An 8,338-nucleotide genomic window follows, 5' to 3' on the forward strand; every position below is an offset into this window, starting at 1 on the left:
ATATATATATATATATATATATATATATATATATATATATATATATATATATATATATATATATACATATATATATATATATATATATATATATATATATATATATATACATATATATATATATACATATATATATATATATATATATATATATATATATATATATATATATATATATATACATATATATATATATATATATATATATATATATATATATATATATATACATATATATATATATATATATATATATATATATATATATACATATATATATATATATATATATATATATATATACATATATATATATATACATATATATATATATATACATATATATATATATATATATATATATATACATATATATATATATATATATATATATATATACATATATATATATACATATATATATATACATATATATATATATATATATATATATATATATATATATATACATATATATATATATATATATATATATATATATATATATATATATATATATATATATATATATATATATATATATATATATATATATATATATATATATATATATATATATCAACATAACTAAGAAAATATTCTAAAGAAATAAGGTCCAAAATCTTAATCACCCAATAATTTAAGAAAATACAGAAATAATTCATCTGACATCCAAATCATAAAAATGTCAATTAAATCAATCAGGTCATTTCAAAAATGTCACCACTCCCTTCCTTGAAGAAGGAACGTGAAGGAGGGAGAAATGGAATACCTGTGAAAGAACAAACGTTATATTAAAAACCAGAAAATGTAAAAATTGCAGAAACACAAAATTTCACTGCCACAGGAGTAACGTCTGTGCTCATAGTTCTGAAAGTAAAGTCTAAAACATTTATGAGCAGTACTCGCTTCACAAAACCCTCTGGAGAACAGCCCCCATGTCTGCTGCTACTTTTTGTCACAGACACATGCTAAATTATACCGATAACGGATCGCAATGCCCACTCCTTCAAAGGTCCTTCCCATTATATTCATTATGCAATGCACAAATGAACACACTCTCATGACATCACCAAGTTCAATGTTCGACAAAGACACGCCCTCTGTACTCCAAGGTGTCACAAAGTACACGTGCACAATTGTTCTTTTTAAATCCGGATTTATAACCGGTTCAGCTTCTGGAATGTTCTAAGCTGAAACTGCATTTTCACTGCCCGTGTCCTGTCACCAAAGAGCTCTGCGACTTCCTGTGGTATGCGAATGGTTCAGCATTTTCCTATATGCTGTGTATAGTCCAAATGGACCCTCGAATAGCTGACCCAACTTTTCAAAGGTCACCTTCGCGAGCAACTACATGTATGTATGTATATATATATATATATATATATATATATATATATATATATATATATATATATATATATATATATATATCTATATATATATATTATATATATATCTATATGCCTAGTCCTGATTGAAGTAGCAGTCTCTCTCTCTCTCTCTCTCTCTCTCTCTCTCTCTCTCTCTCTCTGTATTCATCTTTGTTATATATTATGATTATAAATAATGTTTCAATATTACTGTCTGTGACAGTGAATTCACAATGGCAGTGAATTCATTTTGAAGAAAGAAGGCACTCTGGGATTAAATTAAAAATGGTTTAAGTTTCCTAAAAAAAAAAAAAAAAAAAAAAAAATAATAATAATAATAATAATAATAATAATAATAATAATAATAATAATAATAATAATAATAATAATGATGTGTCGTGCATTTGGAACAGCTTCAAAAGTTCAAGCGAAGATGCAGTGCATTAATACCTTAATACTATTCCCCTCGCATTTTAATACTATTTTATCTACTTATTAATATATTTGTTCTCCTTTTTTCTTTTTTAATAAGTGAGTGGGATCTCTTCTCCTTTCTGTATTTTCCTTTACTTCTTCTTGCTTCTTCCTAATGGACGCCTTAATACTCTTTGGAAGCCTGAATTCCAAGTCGGTGGTCCCTTTGGTGGGCTCATTCCATATGAATAGGGTTCTTCATCTTCTGAACAACAACAACAATAATAATAATAATAATAATAATAATAATAATAATAATAATAATAATAATAATAATAATAATAATAATAATAATAATGAATCAGACAAAGATCTGGCTCAAAGCTGATTCCAAAAGCGACTCCAGACATCACGCCATGGAGGATAATGTTTGACTTATATTGGCTTATTTCCTGTACATGAAAGGTTGAAAAGTCTACAAACGCCGTCTGCAAACATCAACAGGCAACAATCTCTTAACAGTAATGTGAATCTTCAGTTTAAAAATAAAGCTCATGATTAAGCTAATGGAGGCTAATGCGGTCGAACTGTGTGAACTCGAAATGAGTGTGGGAGCCTCCGTGTCCTCGTTTTCAATTATTAGTGGCTGAAGGTGTGGGTGAGCTGGCGCCCTTTCATTAGCTGACACCTGTGCAAATTGGAATTCAGGTATATTGAAGTCACAGCTACAAGTGTGGAAACACTGATTATTATCTCTATAATGTTCATTGGGTCAAAGCACACCAAAGTTCAATTTAATTGCGAAAGAGAGACAGAAATCAATAACAGGACATCTGTGCACAAAACATGACGCTCGCTCGTCTCGACGCCCACGCACCTAATGCATGTGCTTCATAACTCTGATTTACCATAAACACGCACACACACACGCACTTTATATATATATATATATATATATATATATATATATATATATATATATATATATATATATATATATATATATATATATATATATATATATAATGTTGCATAAGAGAGAGAGAGGGAGAAAGAGAAAAAGACTAAGAGAGAGAGACGTGTATTGCTTGTGAGGTCATGACTGTGCGTCTACAACATAACATATTCTCTCTCTCTCTCTCTCTCTCTCTCTCTCTCTCTCTCTCTCTCTCTCTCTCTCTCTCTCTCTCTCTCTCTTAATATCAGTGTCTCTCCTTCGAATGGTATATCATTTAAAATATGTAACATACAAACCAATTATTTCTAGCCCCCCTCCAAAAATGAGCTTTTTTGTTTTCCTTTGCGGAATACAAAGAGTAGAAATGATTATTTGTGTAAGTAGATGGAGAGAGGCCGAAGGCGTCCGTTGCCCAGAGGAATAAAGTGAAGGTAAAGAAAGCGAACAAGAACAGAGAACAGAATCACAGGACACTTTTGTCAAAGATGAGCGCCGCTGAGTTCAAGCTGAAAACAAGTCAAGCCTAATGACGAGGGAAGGGAAAGGTTGGTTGTCGTGAAATATATTTAGAAGACTTCCCGATCAGCACTCCAGGATCAGAGGTCCACAGTCTGTCAGCGAGTTCAAAATTTGGGGTTAGAACAGAACAGAACAGAAGAGAAGAGAAGAGAAGAGAAGAGAAGAGAAGAGAACAGGACATAGAATTCAGGCCAAAGGAGGCCAATGGGTGGGACCTTCAGCGCTGAAAGGAAACTGAGAGGAAGTCAAAAGGAAGGAGTGAAGGGAAGGGTGTCACAGCAGGAGGAGGAGGAGAACCTCAAAGCAGTTACAGACTTCATGAAATGAATGTCAGGAGAAGAGAGTTGATGGAGGAAGTAAGATGGAAGAAAGAGAACACGAACGGAGGAACAGCAAAAGGAATGAAAAGGTTGCAGCAAGAACAACCTACGGGGAAATTTGGGTTAGAATCCAAAACATTATTTTTTTTCTAGGAAAATGAAGGTTTGGGTGGGAATTGGAACTGGAATATAAAAATTTAGGTCAAAGGCCAAGAGCTACGACCTTTGATGAGGTCATTCAGCGCTGAAAGGAAATAGCCTTGAAACAATTGTTAGGAAAGGAAAGGCTCGAGACAGATATTTATTATTATTATTATTATTATTATTATTATTATTATTATTATTATTATTATTATTATTATTATTATTCTGGAGATGGAGAAGAAGATCCCTGTTCATATGGAACAAGAAGCCTATTACGTGGGTCACTGACTTGCAATTCAAGCATCCGAAGACTATGGCGTTCATCTGAAAGAATTAACAGAAGGTAATGAGAAATACACAAAGAGATCCCAATCATTAAAAAGGGAATTAACAAAATAACAAATGAATAAAATAAATAAACAAATAAAAATGTAAGTGAAATATTTAGATAAATGAAGCCTTTTGCGACGGAGTCTGCTGCGTGTGCTTCAAAATTCTGTGGCTGTCAGTAAAGAAGATACTCGCAAGTAAAGCCGATAAGGGCACACAAAAAAGGCTTCTATAATTCCTTTACATGAAACTCAGCAACTTCCCTTAAAATGGGAAATAGCTGAGAGTGCTGACATTGGGTTCTCATTCAGTATTTTGGGAATTCAATTGCCAGTCCAGCTGAGTTTGCCCTTCTCCGCTCAGCATGTAAACCACCCAGTCACCTAATGATCTAGATAGAATTATGTATGTGTGTGTGTGTGTATAGCTGAATCACGAAAATATGGAACGTGATATATATATATATATATATATATATATATATATATATATATATATATATATATATATATATATATATATATATATATATATATATATATATATATATATATATATATATATATATATATATATATATATATATATATATATATATATATATATATATATAAACGTCGAGGTTACTCATTTTAAATTTTAAAAACCTGCGTTTCCTAGAATGTAACGACAAGTGGCGCCAATATTTAATTCAGTTCAATTAGATAATAGAATTTTCCAGACAACAGCTGTATCCTTGACACAGCTTATGTCTGGAAAATTCTATTATTTATTTCAACTGAATTAAATATTGGCGAGCTCGTCGTTATGTTCTAGGAAGGGGAGTTTTTTTTTTTTTATTTAAAATGATTGACCGCAACGTTATAGCTTGTGCTCTTAAGCGTTCGTGAATCATAAGTTTTCACATCTGTGAAATGATCGTTGATCGAGAACGGTGACTTTTTTGTGCGTCGTCGCTGTTCCCGTTGCCTGAAGAACCTCCAATCAGAAGGCGACACCTCAGTCTGAACAACAGAGCACCCATTTTGGAGTGCCTACAAATAATTCCTGATCTTAATCACTACTTTGAATCTGCAGGGGGTATTGCCGTCAATGCAACTTATGTGGTGCACTGTAGGCATTACCTAGGAGAGCTGTTAATCAGCTCAGTGGTCTGGTAAAACTAAGGTATACTTTTTTTACTTCAGGTTCTTTGCAGCGTCCCTTCCTTAGGCCCCTCGCTGCTTTAACCCCTTCCGTTCCATTAACTGTTCCTCCGTTCATATTGTCTTTGTTATGTCGTTCTTTCCAGCCTCTCCTAACAACTGATTCATAGTGCTTCTTCTTCTTCTTCTTCTTCTTCTTCTTCTTCTTCTTCTTCTTCTTCTTCTTCTTCGACTGCTTTGAGGTTTTCCTCCCCCTGTTACTTCTTAAGCTTGCCAACTTTTTAGTGTCAATTTCGGTTTCAGCGCTGAAAACGTGGCAGCAGTTGAAGCACTTGAAACACTGCTGTTAGGAGACGGTTGAGGAAAGTAAAATGAGCCTTAAGTAATGCCTACAGTGCACCACGTGAGGTGCACTGACGGCAGAACCCTCCTACGGGGACCCAGCTAGCAATAAATGTTTGTATTCCTTTCCTTGGAAATTATAATTATGGATAAGGTCATTTTGATAAAGAATGCAAAGTGAATGCACATTCAATCTGTATTATTCTAAATGTGAGAAATTGCACACATCGAATTTGAGGCTCATTTCTCGCGCTAGAAACAATTTCTGGTGCTCCTCCTGTCAGTCACTCTGCCAGGAATTTCCATAGAAGCAACTTTGCAATTATAGATTATTGGTCAAGACTTTGATCACAGGCGATGAATAATTTTGCTTGTGCGGAAATGTGTACATTACAACGATCCCCTAACCCCCTCTCTCTCTCTCTCTCTCTCTCTCTCTCTCTCTCTCTCTCTCTCTCTCTCTCTCTCTCTCACACACACACACACGGGAACATGAGCTTTATTTACATAAAGAGAATTTTTGGTGGGTGTTCATGTACGTGTACAGCAGGGCAGTTACTCAACTCAGAGAGAGAGAGAGAGAGAGAGAGAGAGAGAGAGAGAGAGAGAGAGAGAGAGAGAGAGAGAGATCCTTTGCCGAATTTTCCCACTTGCATGTTATGCCATTTTTAATTAAAATTCTTTCGAGAGTATATCAGGTCCTGAAGGCCTCTGAGAATTAATAGGCAATGCATTGTCTACTGACCATATCGGGAGCGTGAAAAAAATGAAGAATGTTGTATTGAAAAGCTCCTGCTGACAGTTTTGCTCCACATGTACCTCTGTGTTTGTTCATAAGTTCTTTCGTTTTTTTTCCTCTGAACAATTTGCAAAAAATGAAACTGGAATGAATTTCTTCACGATTCATGAGTTTTATGTACAGATCCACAGGCAATTTGAATGAAGAAAAGGCTTTAAAATTTACGAGTATTCAGCCTAGGTTGACATGAATGTTTTCATGAATAAAGATATATGAGTTTCCGGTGAATTATGATTCGTTCATTCTCCAGTAATTGTCCATAGAATTTCTACAGTGGACAAAAGGAGCCTTGTTCAGTGGGCTTTCAATCTTCTTTGAACAAAATAAATGAAAGTAAATAAGAACTTCCCTAGTTTTCATACTGGCATTTTATTTTCTAACCCTGGGTGAACTATGATGATTAGAGAGTGAAATACTTTCATTTATATTATTCTGAAGAAAGTCTGGCTTATGGAACGCTGTGGGTAGCAGCGCTGTGTAAACATCCTTCTCACCTGCCCAAGTTTGCCATCTACAAATATGGGGTCACATGATTATTGTAAGAAAATAATGTTAAAATGTTCCCTTTAGGAAATGGTGCAACGCTCCTTGTTCCAAGGGGTGCCACATGGGACACACTGGGTCGAAATGTCATCCTGAGTAGTGTGGGAGTCAGATATATATATATATATATATATATATATATATATATATATATATATATATATATATATATATATATATATATATATATATATATATATATATATATATATATATATATATATATATATATATTATATATGCAAATTAGCAAATTACCTCCCCCTCCTTTGTTGTTGTTGGTTGTTCATTTTTGCCAGCCGGCCGATCGATAGACCATCTGTCTATCGACTTAAAAACAAGGGTTAAAAGATTAAAGGCGCTCCCATTTTTGATAAAGATCTTTCCTTCGAGGCAAAAGTAATCTGGCTTGGGTGTTTCTCCTACAGGCCAAAACCTCCCCTGCGGGCAGCAGGTGCAATGAGTCAAAGCATCTGTGTTTGGCGCACCCCTGCCCCATAGGGGGATAAAGGCAAAAGCCCACGAGGTCTCGACACACACGCGGGCTGGAAGATATGGAGTGAACTTGTGAAGACGTCCTCAACACCTGGCCCCATCGATGCCCTTGCATCCCTAACCACGTGGCCCTTTCCAAAGTATACTTTTCCTCGTGCCCTTCGACCGTATTCCTCGAGCCCACACGCCATTGCTTGGAGTTTCGAGGAGTCCCCATCGCCTGGTGCCCCTTTACGGAAGCCCTTGCATCTCACCACGTGGAAGAAACTCGCCCTCGGAAATCGCAAGTCATCCACGGACTGCCTTCTACACGCCCTTGGAAAATCTGCTAAGGTAAAGTGCCCTGGAAGAGCCCCATTTCAGTCACGCTTTTGTCTCGTAAAATTTGCTTAAGGAGAAAGCCAGAAATCACCCTTGTCTAATGTCCGTGCACCTCTTGCATCGGCAGTATTAATTCTTTATTACTCCTTTGGCACCCTCAGTGCAGCTTCGAATTCACTATTCTTTTGTCTATTTTCATTACTGGCGTATAATGTGCATATCTCTCATTTCAGAGGGACCCTTCGTGGAAGCTTCTTGAACTGTGGCTGGAATTCCCCAGTTTCATTCAATCTACTTGAGTTTCTCTTTCCCGTACTAAGGTCATTTATGTAAATACACTACTTTAAATGTGCCCACGTGTTTTACGTAATATTTCCCTCAGTAACCAGAGCCCTATGCTCATATGAAATTCTCCTTTGTTTTCCTCTTTTTTTTACGTTTTCCCGTACCCACGAAGTCAGAATCACAAGGCTAAATTACCTTAAATCGTTGCTGCCTGTCTCACAGAGCATATTTCAAACTAAAACCACGGAAAAACGTAAAAATGGCGACCTGGCCATAGATCTCGTTTTGCAGTTGCAGTTCCCCTAGCGTTGCTTTATTGCATTTGCAACTTGCCAGATCAGCTATTAGCA

This window comes from Macrobrachium rosenbergii, unplaced genomic scaffold, assembly GCF_040412425.1.
Source record: "Macrobrachium rosenbergii isolate ZJJX-2024 unplaced genomic scaffold, ASM4041242v1 13905, whole genome shotgun sequence".
NCBI lineage: Eukaryota > Metazoa > Arthropoda > Malacostraca > Decapoda > Palaemonidae > Macrobrachium > Macrobrachium rosenbergii.